This window comes from Meles meles, chromosome 11 (assembly GCF_922984935.1).
Source record: "Meles meles chromosome 11, mMelMel3.1 paternal haplotype, whole genome shotgun sequence".
NCBI lineage: Eukaryota > Metazoa > Chordata > Mammalia > Carnivora > Mustelidae > Meles > Meles meles.
Window position 1 is genome coordinate 87,730,526 of NC_060076.1, and position 18,766 is coordinate 87,749,291.

General features: G+C 44.5%; 1 protein-coding gene across 4 annotated transcripts in view; it reads left to right on the top strand.

Moving 5' to 3' along the window:
* APBA1 (amyloid beta precursor protein binding family A member 1) overlaps nt 1–18,766 on the top strand; it is a 196,118-nt gene that overhangs the window by 49,214 nt on the left and 128,138 nt on the right. The gene's annotated exons all lie outside the window — the stretch shown is intronic.

Consider the following 18,766-nt stretch of genomic DNA (forward strand, 5'->3'; position numbering starts at 1 on the left):
ATTAGTGATTGTTAGAATTTGTCTGGGAAACATTAAAGCTAACGCCGTGGCACACGGGGTGGAACGAGCTACATCTACGGAGGAAAGACAGGGAGCGATGGAAGCATCGGATAATTAGGGCTCAAAGTGGGAAAGCGTACTTACTGGGAGTATGACCAAAACCCGTGTTCTCAGCATGGGTGCTCTTTAATTCCATTTGCTTTAGGTAATTGCATGTAATTATCTTCCGGGTTCCTATCACTGCTTCTAAGAAGACCCAAAGGGCGCCTCTTGAAGTAATGGAATTTGGATGTTCCTTTGTGCCTTCTTTTGCCCGTGGATGTTGGAGATTTTGTCTTCATGGGAACCAGCACCTTAAGTAAGACTTCAAGCCATAGCTCAGCTTCCCTTTGCAGTCGGTCCTCATTCTTCTCTGAAGTTTTCTTTTTAGGCCTTTTGATACTTTGAAGTGAGCCGTGAGTGTTGCTTATAGTTCTGCTCTGTGATCCACCTACCCTCCTTCCCTTTTGAGTAATTTGATGATGGTACAGATTCAAAAATCCTTCCAATTAAAAAATAAAAGAGGAAACCAGATGGATTAAGGTGTACCTGATCTTGCGTGGGTGCATTAAGTCATCACTGTAGCAAGTCCACCTTGGTAAACATTTCTTTCTTTCTTTTTTTTTAATTTGAGCGTTCTCTTTTTTAAGATTTTATCTATTTATTTGACAGAAAGAGAGATCATAAGTAGGCAGAGAGGCAGGCAGAGAGAGGAGGGGAAGCAGGCTCCCTGCTGACCAGAGAACCTGATGAGGGTCTCGATCCCAGGACCCTGAGATCATGACCTGAGCTGAAGGCAGAGGTCTAACCCACTGAGCCACCCAGGCGCCCTTCTATTTTTTTTTTTTTTTAATTTTTAATGACTGAGTTTGCACCCAATAGTGCTCACCATTGTAATTAAAAAGATTTCATGATTTACTTTCCAAATATGGTACTAAGTGTTCTTGGGGGAATACCAGTGGATATAGAAAGAATGGATTGTAGGGTAGTTTACAGTATGATGCCCTTGGACTTAGTGATGATCAACTGTGGTCAGAGTAATCTAAAACAGTAGGTGTGGCTTGTTTCTACCCTATATTACTTTGTTAGCTCTAATATTTTCTAGGCATAATCAATATAATGACTAACATTCGTTTATCTCTTCTATGTGACAGGCACGGGGCCATGTGCTTTCATATATGACTTCACAAAGACCCTGATGACAGAGCAACTCGTAACATCCCCACTTTATAGATACAGAAATTGAGACTTAACCAATTTATGAAGTTTATCCAAAGTCAAACAATCAGTAAGAGACAACCCTGAGATTATGACCCAAATAATCTGATTCTGGAGGCATGGCTCTAACTACTGGTTAGTATGGCCTTCCATGCACCAGTGGTTGGCACAAGGAGACCCATTTTTGTCCCACTGATTCTTTGCTTTAGTAAATAAAAAGTGACCCCAAAATATTTGGGGGAAATATAAGAAAGTACGTGGTTTTATTTGGGGATGAGTGCTATGGCTTGTTATTCAAAGTGCATAGGGCAAGGCTCAGCTTTGAAGGTGAGAGGAAGCTACAAATGTGTCCCTTCACCCATTCTAGAAGGTTCTAGAAGTAATCGCAGATGTTGTAGCAACTACTTTCTCTGTTTTCAATCCAACAGCTATGATCACAGAATAAACTAAGGGCTGACTTTCTCATTTTTTACAAAAAGATTTTATTTATTCATTTGACACAGAGAGAGAGAGACAGCGAGAGAGGGAATATAAGCAGGGGGAGTGGGAGAGGGAGAAGCAGACTTCCTGCTGAGCAGGGAGCCGGATGCGGAGTTCTGTCCCAGGACCTGGGGATCATGACCTGAGCCGAAGGCAAACACTTAACGACTGAGCCACCCAGGAGCCCCTGACATTCTCATTTTTTTTTAAAATATTTATTTTTTTTAAAGATTTTATTTATTTATTTGACAGAGAGAGAGATCACAAGTAGGCAGAGAGGCAGGCAGAGAGAGAGAGGAGGAAGCAGGCTCCCTGCAGAGCAGAGAGCCCAATGCGGGGCTCGATCCCAGGACCCTGAGATCATGACCTGAGCGGAAGGCAGCGGCTTAATCCACTGAGCCACCCGGGCGCCCCGACATTCTCATTTTTTAAGCCAATTAAAATCCTGGCTGGGACCGTGGGGGTTACTTTCATAGCGTTTCTAACTATGTTTCTTAGAAATAAATGGGACAATGTCATTTATTATTATTATTTTTTTATTTTATTTCTTATTTTTTATAAACATATAATGTATTTTTATCCCCAGGGGTACAGCTCTGTGAATCGCCATGTTTACACACTTCACAGCACTCACGATAGCACATACCCTCCCCAATGTCCATAACCCCCTCCCCCTCTCCCAACCCCACCTCCCCCAGCAACCCCAGTTTGTTTTGTGCAATTAAGAGTCACTTATGGTTTGTCTCCCTCCCAATCCCATCTTGAGGATATGGAGATGCAACATGGGGGGTTAGGGGGATAGGAGAAGAATAAATGGGACAATGTCATTTTGTTTTTTAATATATCCATTGACCCTCAGGAAAGGAAATCTCTTTGTCTGCTTTTTGACCACTTGCTTCCTGCCCCCTCATGGCCATGTGTCGGTTCTTTAGGGGAGCAGCATGGCCCAAGAAGACAGGAAGGACCCTTAATTGGACAGACTTGGGTTCAAGTCTGGGTGAACCTTGTTTAACTTTTGTGTCATCAATTTCCGTATCCGTATAAAAGTAAGTGAGACTTGAAAGCCCACTCCACAGAGTTCTTATAAAGTTTCAAGTATAGTTATCAAGTTCCTATCACCGTGCCTCCTGGCCTGTCGTAGGTGCTAACCTAATACATTCTAGGTCCCTCCTCTTGCCTTTTTTCCTCTGTCCTCCTCCTCCATACCACCATTTACCGGTGTTGGGTTTTGTTAATCAAAAGCAATTCTCTACTGATAAGATGGGAACAAGGAGCCCTCCTTGACTGCAGGGAACGTTTAGGGGAACTCGCGTCCATTTGCTTGCATAGCAGTACTTTTTTTTTTTTAAGTGAGTTGGAGAAAAAGATCTAGTGAGTATACAGGTGGATTCTTTTTGTGTCTATTTACAGTTGTTGATCCCGTTGGCAGGAGTCTCTGCCTTATTCTTCCTTCAGGTTCCGTAAGACTGGGGACCGTGGGTCTATTTCTTATAGTTACATGAATTCCCTTTGAGAATTTTTCCATTCATCCACTCTGTCATTCCTTCACTGAGTACACAGATCTCGACTGCGAGGTACCCTGTCGAATGCTATGTGTAACAAATTCAAACCAATCAGACCCAAATCTCTGACGTCATGGAGCTTCCGGTTCCAGGGAAATTCTGTGTCCCTAAATGACCATTTAAAACCAAATTTAACATCAGCACATTCTAGACTCTTTGGGTGACCACCTTCAAGCTGAACGCTGCTGTGAGGTCCCGTGCCCACAATGCCACGCGTGTTATTAGTGCCCTGGCATCCGATGATTTTTCCTAATAGCAGGATAGAAGTAAATATAATTGCAAATGATACCTTCTGGCCAAGGCAAGTCCAACTGACAGTATGGGGCAGTGTCTGTGACAATGAAAGCTGCGGGGAGAGCCTGAATAGGAAACAGTGGTTGGAGAATTGAGTCATCAAATAACACACAATAGAACAGGGAGGCCATACTCCAAAGATCCAGGCCACAGTGTGGAAATCTAATTTCAACAATAAATCATTATATGTCGGATTAACTAATGCGATTCATTTGGATTTTATTGGCTTTGTGGATTTGTTTGTATTATCAGTTATAAATTTGTTCTGATTTTATAACTATGGAAGAACTTAAAACATAAGCAATTTATAGCCTCATAATAATTTTGTTTTAGTTAGCCCGAGGGAGGCCTGACATCATTTTTTTTATGGTAAAAGAGGTCAGTTCCATTACTTAGGTGCAGAGACATTGCTCCAAAGAAAGCTTCTCTACAGGTAAAATCCTCTGGAAATATGAACGGTTTAGTGAAACTAGTTATGTCCTTGATTTATCAGAATCAATAAGAAAAGGGCTACGAGGAAAGATCGTAGCTCTTGGTTTTACCCCAAAATCATTCTGGGGTCTGTTTTGCAGTTGTGAGCTCTTGCTTTTATGTTAGCTATGACCGACTTGTCCTGCTTTTAAGCATTTCTCATTGATTAAAAAAAAATTACACCTTCTTTCTTCCTTACCACACCTCCCCGCTTAGCTCATGTATGTGCACACACAGACACACACACACACGTTGACCTGTAACCTCTTCTGACTTACCACTTACTTTGTTCAGACCTGTCCTTCTTACAAAGTCCTCGCTACAAGGTTGCAATATTTGTTGTAAAACATCTTTTTGTATTCAGGGTAACTTGAGCCTGTCCGAAGAGCATTAAAGAGAAATCACAAGAGATTATCACTTTATAATAATTACCATTTTCTGCTATGTATTATGGAGACTCTGCTTTCCCCTTCCAGATGCTAGGCTCCAAGGCAGGACTGGGGAGGCGGTTCTCTGTTGGGACCTGGTGCGAGGCTCTGGTGAAAGATGACCACACCTCTCTCCCCATTGGCCTGCACTGTCCAGGCTTGTTTGCCATCTCAGCTTATTAGAGGGGCCTCTGTTCACTGTGGAAAGTATGTCATTTGGATGATAAATTATAAGGTCACCGTAGTTACACAAAACACTTTGACCATACAGTCCTACTAGATCCAAACAAGGCATCTGCTTCACAGACTCACTTCAACCGTTAATTAATTCCCTGTCTTCACGGACTCTCAACCCTGGATCTGTGTTGGAGTCTCCACAACGGGGAAATGTTTATGTGTAAAGAGAAGGTGGTAGGCACGTACTTGTTGGCAGTGTCTCTCTCAGGGATTGTGGTCAGGTCCAAGCAGTGACTGAGCTGCAGCCGGACTTTCTGAAATGTGACCTGATCAGTCAGGACATTTCACATCCAAGTCAAATGCCACAAAAGTGCTGTTTCGGTGAACTTCGAGGACCTAACTACTGAAATTCCTCCAGAAATTATAAATGAAATTGCATCATCATGTCTTGCCGAAAACAAGCACTGGGTTGCCTGGGTAAGACTCAGAAGTTTTGACTGGAACCTACTCTTCTGGGGGATGATCTCGCCTTTGGCAGAAGCTTATTATTTGGGGGTTAGAGCTGAGGTTTTGGGCCAGTGATTGGGCTCAGATGACAGTTTGTGGCATAAGGCACGTGGACACAGGATGAAAGACCTTCTGGTCATTTTGGAGCTGACTGTCTGCCTGCCTGTGGCCCAGGCTGTGTTTCCCCTCCTGCCTCTTTGTCTTTCTCTCTTTGGTTTGAACCTCGCAACCCTCCCAGAGGACCAGCAGGAGGAAAGAAGGGGAAATTCCCACTTAGAGTTTTCCAGAAAAAGTCATTTGATAAAAAAGATGATTAAATCTGTTTTATTTTTGTGCCATCTCTGGGTGTGGAGGAGAGGGTGAGTTCTCTTTGTTCATTAGACTGAGGATTTTCTGTTTTCTTGCACATGGTTTCTTCGCAGTAAATATATGTTGTTGTAAATTTATTGCAAATGCCTAGAGGAAAAGCTCCTTTAGGGGATATCCATAGTTGGTTTTTGTTCACTGTCTCTCCCCCTATGCCTGAAATGGTGCCTGGTGCTAAGGGGGTACTCAAGAAGGATGAGTGAGGGGCACCTGGGTGACTCAGTGCGTTAAGCCTCTGCCTTCAGGTCAGGTCATGGTCTCAGATTCCTGAGTCCATATCGGGCTCTCTGCTCAGAGGGGAACCTGCTTCCCCCTCTCTTTCTGCCTGCCTCTCTGCCTACTTGTGATCTCTCTGTCAAACAAATAAAATCTTAAAAAAAAAAAACAAAAGAAGAAGAAGGACGAGTGACCATCACAGAGACAGGAAGTAGCTTGTGGCCGTGGTTAGGCACACGAGGAATGGGAGTGGCCGGGAACGGGGACCTGGTTTCTTCTGCAGTGATGAGAATGCGCTGGAGTTCCTAGCGATGACTGCATAACCTCGAGCAAATCCAAAAAACCAGTGTTTTGTACATTTCCAAAAGATTAGTTTTGTGGAATTTTAACTAGATCTCAAGTTTTTTTAATCCAAAACCCGTTTTTTCTTAAATGAAGGAATGAATCAATTACATGCCTCAGACTAGTCATAATTGGTGCCTAATAAAGCTATCCTTGGGGTGAATGAATGATTGTTGTTCTCTATCCAAACAATCACAGTGTTTCTCCCAAAGCATGGTGTGTGCGTCATGAGTTGGAGGGCGTGGCCGATCTCCTGCTGGAAACATCTGAGTTCAGGAGGTGCCGGGTCTGCGGTGTCGCCCGAGGCTCAGTTGGGACTGGCGGGAATCGAGCACACTCCGAAAAACGTAGCCTCATGGCTCTGGGAAAGTCAGTTTGTTTGTGAGTCAGACAGGAGTAAGTGCCGTGTCCGTTGAGACCGTCTGATCCCAGGGCGAGCGAAGAAGACCTGGGAAGAAGACCTTGGGAAGACTTTCTTAAAACGGGAGGAGAGGGACCTCGACCAGGTTCTGATCTGGCCGACTCTTTCATTCCTGCTCTGGTTACGTCTGTGTGTAAGGTTCCTACGTGTCTGTTAGTCTTTAGAGAGCAAACTCTGTTGAAATAGACTAATGCCATCCCCCAAAACATTTGGCTGTGTGTGGATAGCTCTTCTGGAAAGACTGATTGGGAGCCATCCAATTCAGCCACTTACGAGCGGCCAGCGGGTAGTTGTACAGTCACCACAGTCAGCAGAGGCAGGTTCTGGAGGTGGGGATGGTCCTGGATCCTCTTTAACACAAAGTCATACCAAATTCTAAAAAAAAAAAACAAAAAAAAAAACAAAAAAACAAACAAACAAAAAAAACCACACACAAGACAAAACAAAACAAAAAAAACCTTCCCATACTTCAGGCCATTTTCTCCTATTATCTTCCCTCTGAGCTAGCACGGATGAAATTAGTTTATAGAGTGTTTACTGTTCTATGAATGTTAAGTAGTATCATCTTTATTCCGTCTGAAAATCTATGTTTAGAGAAAGAAAAGAATGACCTCCTGATCAAAAGAGGACTTGGAGACTCTTGGAGTTTGGAATATATTAGCATTTTCTGTGTGAAGCTTTTTCTGGAAGGTGGATATCCTTCCTCGTTTGCACGAAGCTAATGAGCTCAGTAGCTTGCACCCTTTTTTGTTGTTTAACTATGCGGCTGCCACACATACTGTTAGGCTGTTATCCATGTTTACTTTTGTGCTCTAAAGCTATAGTAAGGATACCTGATCTTTCCAGAGCTGTAAGCTTGACTACTACTGTTACTAGCATTAAGCTGGTGTATTTCTTTTTTTACCATGTGTACGAAGTGTGCGAGGCCCTTTATGGCTATTGCCTTGTTAAATTCACATGACGACCCTTTGAGGTGGTCATTGGGTCAGTATCCTGGTTTTAATGTCACACATGGCAGCCATGTGGCAGAGCTGGATACAGACGTGACCTGGGGCTGCTTTCACTCCCATGTCTTCAGACACCCACAAGAACACCTGCCACCCCCATCTTCCAGATGGGAAAGCTAAGGCTCAGGGTCATAAGGCCAGTGACAGACAGAAACAGACTCAAACTGAAGTCTTCTGATCCCAAAACCTGGTGTTCCCTCTATAGAATCACCTTAGCCATAGACAGTGGAAATCAGAGGTCCCCACAGCCTGTGCCCTTCCTCTCCTTCTGGGAGCTTCCATGAAGAAGGCAGAGAAAGGGGGATCGACAGAAGACCTTATTTTTATGGTAACTACAGCTGTGGAATGTCCCTTTCCCCTGCCCTTCCCAGAGAGTCAACAGCTTAGGTAAGAAAGGCATGCAGCTTCTTCCCTGAGATACACCAGCAGGTCAATGTGGGGAGCTTTGGTCTCATTTCCTGAGGGGACATGAAAGCTGTAATCACCTTACATGTTTGCAGAAATGCCACAGGCAGAGGGAACTTTCAACCTATCTTAGGACATTCTTACAAAAAACTCAGGAAACGCCAGAGAAGAAGCACATTGCTATTCTATGTTGACCCTTGTAGTGAACATGCCGGTTCCTAATACCGTGGGGTCACAGACCTCCACTTTCCAAATTTCAGTGTGCCTCAGAATCCCCTAGAGGACTTGAGAAAACACAAACCCTTGGGCTTCACCCGCCCACCCCCCACCCCCCACCCCCATCTGATTCAGGAGATGTGGGCAGGGCCTGAGGATTGTCTTTCTATCAAGGTCCCAGGTGATGCTCATGCTGCTGGTCCAGGGCCCATGGTTTGAGAACTATCACGTTAGGGAATTTGGTGAAAGCTCTAGATCTCCTCCTCCTCCTCAGGTAGATACCAAGTTGCTAGTGGGAGTTTATGAGCTCTTGAACTCCGGCAAGCTGGTGTGAGCACTGGTGCATGGTTTGGTGTTGGAGGAAATATGGGAGTGTGTAATTCACTGAATGATTTGACGTCGCTTTGGTGAGTCAGCGAGGACCTGCATGGAGAGCACTGCGTCTAGGATGCGTGGTGAATCAGGTAGGGGCTGCTCCTGGAGGACACGGAAGGGACATTGCCTACTGGGGATGAGTTGTAAGAAATTGATTAAAAACCATTTAAAGTATTTGCAAAGCTGTTACAGGTTGCGGCTAAAAGGCTTCTTAAAATATTGGCAGTTGCAAGGAAATGCCGTTTTCTGATATATGCAATTAATATTTAGTCTCATCTTTTAGACTCGCTTTTTAATTGTGGTGCAATGTACATGGCATCAAGTTTACCATTTTGACTATTTTTAAGTGTATCCGGGGGTGTTACGTACGTTCCATGTACTTAACATGTATGCCACCACGTCCCATCTCCAGAACTTTCTCTTCTTGCCAAAGGGAAACTCTGTTACCCTTGAAACAACTCTCCTTCCCCTGTGCCCCAGCCCCGGGCAACCACCATTCTACCCTCTGTCTCTATGAATGCGATTGTTCTCGGTGCCTCGTGAGAGTGGAATCACACAGTATTTGCCCTTTTGTGAATGGTTTAGAATAATTCTTAAATCTTGAAACAGAAATGTAGCAATAACGCCCCTAACAATGAATGGAAACTTAAAATAAAACTTAAAAAAAAAAATCACACGTAAAATCTTCATCTGTGGGCTTAACGGAGTCGTCCTTGCTGACCACTCTGACTCGAAATCTATTTGTTAATGCACTGTAGGTCCAAGGCCCCTCTGGGGATGTGGATAGACTCCTTTTCCTCTCCTGCCAGGTGAATCTTGCTCCTAGCGCTTCCAAGAACCCTGTCGTCTTGACGGCACCCAGGCAGAGCTGGTCTCCAGCCCCAACCTCGTCTGTTCATTGATTCATTCAGCACACCCTAGGTGCCAAGTCCTGTTCAAGGTGCAGGGATCTAGAGGGGAAGCCAGAGTCCTTACCCTCCCCTACTGTGTCTTAGCCCGGAGCTTCCCCTGGAAACCTGGAAACTCAGTGAGATACGCTGTGTTGGGTCGATTTTCCAGATGACGGCTCTTAATCATGTTGATGGGAATCTTTCCACGGAGCCTCAGTCCTCCCGTGCCTTAAGCACAATGTGGCAAACACAGTTTAACCTTCCCTCTTTGACCTAGGTCTGTGTTGCACTGTAAATACTGATTTGCTCTCCCACTACATGGCTCCGAGCAGAAGCATGTAATTCCGTGGGCTCTGCTGCTTCAGCTCTCAGCTTTTAAGGTGTCTTCATGTCCCCTTTTCATCCGCTAGCTCGAGGAAGATCTAAGGAGAGAATCAGATAGCCTAACCCTTGAAAGCCAGCTGACTGGGCTGAAGACGGATGGTGACAGAGGAGAGACTTAGGCCCTTCCATATGTCTCTCTACTTCTCGATATTTAGAATTCTGATTGTTTGGTTGGGCCTGTGGCCTCGAGATCAGGGAGGACCACGTTTCCCAGCCTCACCTGGAGCTGTGCATAGCCGCATGACCAAGTGCTCGCTAATAAGACGGGAATAGAACGCATCTTCAGGGAGGTGTTCTTAGGGAGTGGGGTGTGTCCTTCCTTCTCACATGCGATAATGGATGTGGTAGCTAGAACTCCACCTTGAACTGTGAGGATAAAGAAAACACACCTGGGATGGTGGAACAGAAATCTTGAAGCTGTCTAGTCTCACATAACCGGTACCCAGGATCTGGATTTTTATGGGAAATAGAAATGAAGGTATACCTTGTTCGTTCACTCTTAGTTTGTGTCTTCATTACTTGAAGCTAAACCTCATTGTAACTAATATGTAGATAAATTTGATGAAAGGATTTAGATGCCTGGAAAATAAATATGTTCCACATCAGTGGTTAAGAAAATTTGTCAGCAGGGGTGGCTCGGTTGGTTGAGTGTCTGACTCTTGATCCCAGGTTAGGTCTCGATCTCAGGGTCATGAGTTCAAGCCCTACATTGGGCTCCATGCTGGGCATGGAGGTCCACTGGAAAAAAAATTTGTCAGCACAACTCCAACATATAAATAGATAAAAGGGGAGGGGTCCCTGGGTGGCTCAGTAGTTAAGCAGCTGCCTTCGGCTCAGGTCATGATCCTAGGGTCCAGGGATCGAGTCCCACATCGGGCTCCTTGCACAGCAGGAGGCCTGCTTCTCCCTCTCCTACTCCCCCTGCTTGTGTTCCCTCTCTTGCTATATCTCTCTGTCAAATAAATAAAATCTTCAAAAACAAACAAAAATAGATTAAAAGGAAGTGGTTCTGATTGGGTGGCGGTATGCAGAGCCCCCTGGCTCAGCTGCCCTCCCCTCTACCAGGACTCTGAGGCAATTCTTACTATGAATTGCTAAAGAACATAGTTTTTGGAAAGTGGTGTGTGTGACCTTAAGGTCTTTTCCAAAGCTCAGATTCTAAGAGATGAGTAGAGCCGTCCTTCAGACCACCCTGACTGTTGGGCTCACCTTGGGATGCCTCCTTAAACATCTTACGTAATCATTTACCACCAGCCCATTGGATCCGGGGTATCGGATGTCCCTGTGGATATGACCAGATTTAGCTATAGGCTGGGGAGCTTTTAGCAACTTCAGTCATTTGGAAATAATCTGGGAACCCATGACTAAGCAAAAAATACTTGTGAATATGAAGGAAAATAGTTAGTATCCAACCCGCACCCTTGATTGCATGGCAAACAGAGGGTTACTCTCCGACTGCTGCCAGTGGACATAAAATGGCATACGAATTAGAGCTCCACTAAAATACTTCTTGAAAGAGTGATATACATAGCCCCAAGCTCCGAAGAACAGGTTGAACTAGGCAGTTTCAGAGGTCTCTGCCATTCTATAACCAACAGTCATTCTATTAATAAGCAGGAAGGCAGAAGTTGGGAACTAGGTAGATTTTCTTTAGCATGCTTTGAAGTTCCCCATGGGTACAGATTCCCATGGAAACCAAAGTAGAAGAGAAAAAGGAGATTTAAAATAGTCAATATTTAATTATTTAAATACTTCCTGAAAATGTTTATTTAAACATGTGCTACAAGTATTAAATATTAGGGGCGCCTGGGTGGTTAAGCATCTGCTTTGGTTCAGGTCATGATCCCAGAGTTCTGGGATCGAGTCCTGCATTGGGCTCTGCTCAGTGGGGAGCCTGCTTCTCCCTCTGCCTCTACCTCTCTCTCTCTCTCTCTCTCTCGCTTTGACTCTCATGAATAAATAAATGAAATACTTTAAAAAATTAAATATTAGAGAAGTATTCCTTTGACTTTCTGCCTGTTTGGTGTTTCGTGTTAGACCTCAGGCAGAAAGGCAGCATGATAGACAGATCCTGGGCGCTCAGGGGGAGTTTTAGTACAAAGTTGATTTGAGTCTCCGTTTTCCATCTCCTTGTTGTCCAGACCATCACCTCAAGAGTGAACTTGGACTGTAACAATCTGTGGTTGGAGAACGTATATTTTGCCATTAATAATACTTCTCATTATTGTCATGAATTGAGTATTAAGTACGTCGTACCACATTTCTCAATTAAGTCTTACAATTACATTGTAGTTGTTAATATCCCATTTGACAGGTGAGGAAATTGATGTCCAGAGAGGTGACTTGCCTTACTAGGGACAGCAAAGTGTGTTTCTGGCCTCTTACCAGATTCCAGCACAGCACTCCTAACCACTTTTTCCACACCAGGTGGTACTCTACAGTTGTTTGGGGCAATACCTGGTCATCAGAAAAATTCTGAAAATGGTAGGTGGAAAGCATTTCAGAACTTCTTGGGCCATCAATTGGATGAACCTCTCCATTAGTGTTTTTTGTGTTCACCAGGAATCCCTAGACATGTTATTATTATAGATCATTATCATCCCTAATCATATCACAATCGTATAATCATATCATATTATGTACATCTGCCTTATAGTCACCACAACCACCCTTCTCTAGGACCTCATCTAAATAGTTTTAGGTCATTCCTCTTCCCTTCACCCACTCTCTGATTCTTCTCGAAGCCCTTGGTTCACCCTTCACCTGATCTTCTCTCTCATGGGAAATAGTAATTTGGATAGACAAGGAGGGCTGATGACCCAAGGGCCAGTTAGACTTATTGGCTCACCAGAGAGAGAGCCCGAGAACTTGATTATACCCCCGGTTCCTCGTGACGCCAAGTGTGGTCTGTGAGTCAGTAGCGGCAGCACCTAGAACTGGGGAGAAATGTAGACTCTGGGACCCCACCAAAACCTACTGGGTCAGATCCTGCATTTTAAAGACAACCCGACCCCTAATGCCTGCGCAGATAGTTTTAGGCGCATTAAAGATCGAGAAGCAATACCGCTGTCCATAGATGCAGCCATGTTATGGCGTAGATCATCCCAGAGGCTGTTGACAAGGGGCAAGGGTGGGCAGAAGCTGCGAGGAGAAGACCCAGATCCTGTGGCCCAACTCAAGGCTGTGATACGTCAGTGAGAGAAGAAGGCAAGGCTTTCTCAACGGAAATAAGAATCATCTCCGCTTTGGAATCTGCAGACTCTGACACCTGGGGGGTCCAACACCTCTATTACTGTGCAAATGCAATAAAACCACATTCGGTCCAACTTGGAAATTATTATAGACAGTTAAATAAGACTGGAGTAATCAAGGTCAAGAAAGTCATTTAAGAGAGCTTCACCGAACAAATTCCTTTTTCCTAAGTCATGAGTCCTTGAGGGAGGAGAAGAGCTGATGAAACAGAAGGTTTCCTTTTAGAAAAGTAATTCTGTGTTTTGTTTATTTGCTTAATATGTTTTTTGGTTTCGTTGTGATTTTTTTTTAAAAAGCCTAACCCTCTTATCCACTGTGGCTTTCATTGGAGCCTGTAGGAGTGTGAAAGAATTGACCTCATTTGTAATTTCCTTTCAGCAAATGGTCAAACCTTTGTTTTCTGCTCCATTGTTCTCTAAACTGGTGCATGAAAATAATGCTTGTGCTTCAGGCCTGTGCTTGCGCCGTTAACCTCCTGTAATCTCCTGCGTGGTACATCTGTTCTCCGCTTGCACGTGAACCTCGGCTGCTCACTCTCTCCGGGCCTCCTTCATCGTCCTCCTGGCCCCTTGTTGATGGCTGTCTGATAATTCATACGGTTATAATTCCGTGACTATTTTTTCAGTTAAATCGGGTGGGATCTGTGCAACCGAGATACCACATGCTGAATTTTTTTTCCTCCCAAAGCAACCTCGTATCTTATGTGCATGGGAGTGCGGTTGCTGTCTTAAAAACTGGTTCTGAAAGAAAAAATGTCATGCCTCCCAGTGATTACAAATGACTAGGCAAAGATAAGATCGAGTGTATTTATATCAGCTTCCAAATATTACAATAAGAAGAAAGAAATACAGTCTGTTACTTGACTTTCAGTGGGTAAGTTTTTAAAATATAAATATGGAAATACAGACTCTTGGCTTTGTATTTTAAATACTTTCCCTTTGGAAAATATTGTGATAACATGAGGAATGGACACTGCTGTGCCAAAGGTTAAGGTCTTCTGACCTTAAGTACTCCGCAGTATTTGAGTGACTGCATTTCTTATGCGGCATGTTATCACACTTCTTGGTTGCAGACGCCTTTCTCACTTTACCTCATTTAATAGAGTAAAATGATATACCATCCCTCTGTGTGTGAAAGGCCTCAGGCCCCAGGAATGGAGGACACTCATATTTACGGTTTGGTTTTCAGGTTTGACTATTTAAGTCTTAACAGTATGAAGAAAAGCTTACCTAAGAAACCACTTTTCTTTGGACCCACAAAGCGTAAGAATGAAGGAAGACATCATAAAATATTGTAACAGTAGGATGTGGAATGACTTCAATTTCCTGTTCAGCATGCTAATGGAGGTAATTTAGGTAAATTGCTAATTATTGAAAATGATGAATATATCTAGGGAGGGAGGGAGGGAGGGAGGGAGGGAAGAAGACAGGAAGGAGGGAATTATACAATACAAACAAGAAAATATAACCCAGTCATAATGCATTCTATAAAATTGATTTCAGCACCGATCAAGTAAGGTAAGGACACCTATCCCATCAAGGACGGTTAGGGAACCTGAGCATGGATTGAGGACCTGGCTTGTTGGTCCTGGCACGTCTAGTTGATGGTTTGTGTATTGGGCGTTCAAAAGAAGTGGCAGGCATGGTCCTCTGTTTTGAGGTGTGCACTTAATTGAAGAGACTGGACGTCTGATATATTAAGATACTTGAGAATATTGGGGGGACATCTACTTCTGAAAGCATAAAATGTTCTTCCACTGGAAGATTTTTATATGAACTGTGGATTCAGGAACCCACAGGAGCAAAGTACAAAAAAGACCTAGAACAAAGAGAAGGAAAGAAGAAAGGCATGTGGAGGGAGGGGGGAAGTGCAGTTATGGGGAAACATTGGGATTGAACTCAGAAGCTCTGTTTTGAAAGCACTTAGAAAGAGGGAGCCTACCAGGCAATGCCTTCTGTCCTTCTGGACCCTGCCTTGGATCACATGCAATTGTTAGTTCATCTCACAGTCTGGGACCTTCGTGCAGTGATGGGAGAGGGTCTTCATGGGTCTAGGTTTGCTCTCAGCACAAAACTTCCTGCTGCAAGTTCCCAGTGCTTAGGACTTTGGTCTGAATGTTGAGTTTGGAGCCCGATCCGGAGATTAAAATATGCCGAATATTCCCTGTGCTGTTTAGCTGTCTGTAAAGCATAGCAGGCCGAAGGACCTCACTTTTATCAGGTACCTAGGTGTGTCCCCTGCCCACCTCCACCTTGGAGAGGTGAGGCAGTGGGGGGCGGTGTGGGGAGAAGCCAGGAGAAGCAGGGCGTATGCACTTGGCTGGAAGAAGACTGACACAATTAATAGATTTAAGAACATGATTCTTTGTCTGGAAATTGAGGGTGATTATTTCTCCTTCATTGTGTGCAGCATCCTTTTGAGATCGTTTGGGGAGGGATTTTGTCAGACTGGAGAATTGTGATTAATGAGGGAGGACTCTCGGACCCAGCCTGCATGAATGCATTATCCTCAGTTGTTTTCCCATCTGTGTGCTCAGATCGCTCGGGCCAGAGCTGTAAGGCCCTCGGAGCCGAGCTGGTCCAGCCCCATTATTTTGGATGACGAACAAATAGACCCAGAGAGAGTGAGGGGCTTACTCTCTGGCTCGCAGGGAGTCAGGAGCACACCAAGGTCTCCTGGGTCACAGCTTCCTGTTCCTCCGGCCACACAACACCAGTTCGTCCCCCACTCAGCTCAGCATTTCTAAAAATGTCTAAAATGGGTAAGATGGGGTTCCCTTCCGTGAGGAACTTATCGTCTGGGTTGGGGGAGAGAGAGATTGGTAGCACAGCTCATCATTTTTTTTTTTTAAAGATTTTATTCATCCATTTGACAGACAAAGATAACAAGTACGCAGAGAGAGAGAGAGAGAGAGAAGCAGGCTCCCCGCCGAGCAGAGAGCCTGATGCGGGGCTCGATCCCAGGACCCTGAGTTCATGACCTGAGCTGAAGGCAGAGGCTTTAACCCACTGAGCCACCCAGGCGCCCCTAGCTCATCATTTTTTTTTTAAAAGTAAGGCTGGAGTGAGCTCAGGCATAGAAACCTAGCAAAGAGCATGACACCCTCCCAGGAGCCCTGGAGGGGTGCGATTGGAGTGGAGGCTTCAAGGACTAGCGGGGTGAGTCCTAGGAAGAAAGGTGAGAGGCCCGTCCAGAGGAGGGAGCAACGCGAGCCTCGCCGCTGGTATCCTGCCAAACCACTTCCTCATGACCCTCCATTGAGAAGTGGTATGGTCTCCTTGAATCTAGTAACCTCATTTCTCTTAAAATTCAGGGGGACGTTGTGGCAGATATTTTGAATTATTCTTTTCCTATTTCATCTAGTGGAAGATTGACCTAAAATGTTTGGCCAGAGAGAAATAGGAAAGCCAATCCCAGTGTGAACTGCTTGAATCTGATTCCGTCAGGATCTCAAGTCTTTCTACTCATGATTTCAGCTCTTGTTTGGGAGTGACTTGAGTTTTTGATGGACCCCAGAATGAGTTTGTGGCTTAATATATTAAAGACTGCCCCCCAAACCTGGAAGGCCTGACTGAAGTGCATGAGGTAAATGAACTACTGACAGAAAGCTGTGCGCCAAGACCACCCACCCCTTGTTTCTGGTGACTCTGTGTTCCTACTCTGTTCATGACGTACTGTACATACCCCTCTGAAGAGTGTTCTTCATCCTCGTGAAAGAGGAAGGTGAGCTAGGGCGTCAGCAGCTCCTTTTTAAATGGAACTATGGAATAAGGAGGTGAAAGAGAAGAGCAAAGAGTGTGGTGGAACGCCTTCTGTGTTTGGGTCTCACCTCCCACCATTTTGTCTTTTCTCATGAGTGATGAAATCAAGCATTGACTGAACATCTTCTAGATACAAAGCATTGTGCTGTGTGCTTTGAGGACGTAAGAACAAGAAGGACTTCTCCTTCCATCAAGCACCTTATATTTCAGTTCAGGAGACACAAAACACTCTGTGACGGTCTCATGCCATATAATGTGGAACTCTACTATTTATTTGTTTATTATTATTATTATTATTATATTATTATTATTATTATTATTATTATTATTATTATTGGCAAGTTGCCTTACCAAATCTGGCTTTCCATTCCCTTCTCTGCAAAATGGGGGTGCTAGCTTACAGGGAGGTATGTGGTGAGATTACATGGGATAATCGATGTGAAGTGCGTCACATGATGCCTGCTATATAATACGTACTCGGGGCGCCTGGTTGACTCCATTGTTAAGCATCTGCCTTCCGCTCAGGTCATGATCTGAGGATCCAGGGATCAAGCCCCACATCGGGTTCCCTACTCAGCAGGAAGCCTACTTCTCCCTCCTCCCCCTCTCCCTGCTTGTGTTCCCTCTCTTACTCTCTCTCTCTCTGTCAAACAAATAAACAAAATCTTCAAAAATAATAGTACATACTCAGTAAATAGTCGTGGTGTATCATTATCATTGTGGTGTAGAGGAGCTAAGTCCTAACATCTAAGATCTGATGTCCACACGGACATCTATGCATAGATCTTCAACAGAAACATCAAACCTAACATGTCCAAAAATGGTTACTTTTCTTGTCTCATCATCCAATCAAATAGCATCACCATCTAACTAGTTGCTCAAAGACTTATGAGACATTGATTTGCTCCCTTTTTTTCTTCCTTACTTTCCGACCACCTAGCAACTTTTGTCTGTACCACTTCTAAAAAAATACAAAGAGTTTACCTACTTCTTTTCCACCTTCATTGCCTCCACTCTGGTCCAAGGCACCATCATCTCTTGCCTCCACTACTGGCCCCTGCCTATTACACTTAGACTGCTGGAGCCTTTCATTCTCCTACTGTGACCTTTCTAGTCCTCCCATGTGCCACAGCCTTTTTTCCCCTCAGAGCTTGAGCACTAGGTATTTGATCTGCTAGGATGTTCTTTCTCCCTCTTCTCTCTTTAGTAGCTTCATTGCTTGCTTGCTTGCTTGGTGAAAGAGGTCTCTGCTCAAATGCCTTTCCCACAGAGTCTTCCCTGACATTGCTGCCTCAGTCCCCACCCAGTACTCCCCACAGCACTCTCTTTTGTACCTTCTGGAACATCTCATAGGTGCTATAGAAGAGGGGAAAAAGCACCAGAGTATCTCATAGGATGTTTTTAGGCAAGAGCTTGAAAGTGACTGACATCCTTTTGTGCATATTCCTTTAGCCAGAGTTGAGTCTAATAGACCAACCTGCCTGCAAGGGGAGGCTGAGAAGTGTACTTTTCTGGTGTGCCCAGGAAAAGGAAGCAACATGAGGACACATCATTCACTGCCACAGCTCACATAGCTGAGAATCCAAGTGTACAGTTTCATTTAGATACTCTACAACACTGTGGTCTTTCTGACCTTCTCCATTTCTGGATTCCCTTCCCGTTTGGCCACATGCTCAGAGAGGCGCTCTCTCACTGAAGTAAGACGGATGCAGAAGCTCCACATCTTGCCACCGACAGTAGTAAATAATGAGAGTCTTTCCTGGAAGCCTCAGAAGTCTCATTGGGTCACCTTCCCATCACATAACCAATTGTTCTGACCAAGGGAATGTGACCTTAGAGCAATGTGTGTTCTCCATCCCAGGATTTAGGGGATGGGGAGAGGGGCAGCTGAACCATAGGGGATCGAGATTGGGGGTGAGGTAAGATACTGAAAGAACTCTGATGAGATGTGGGAT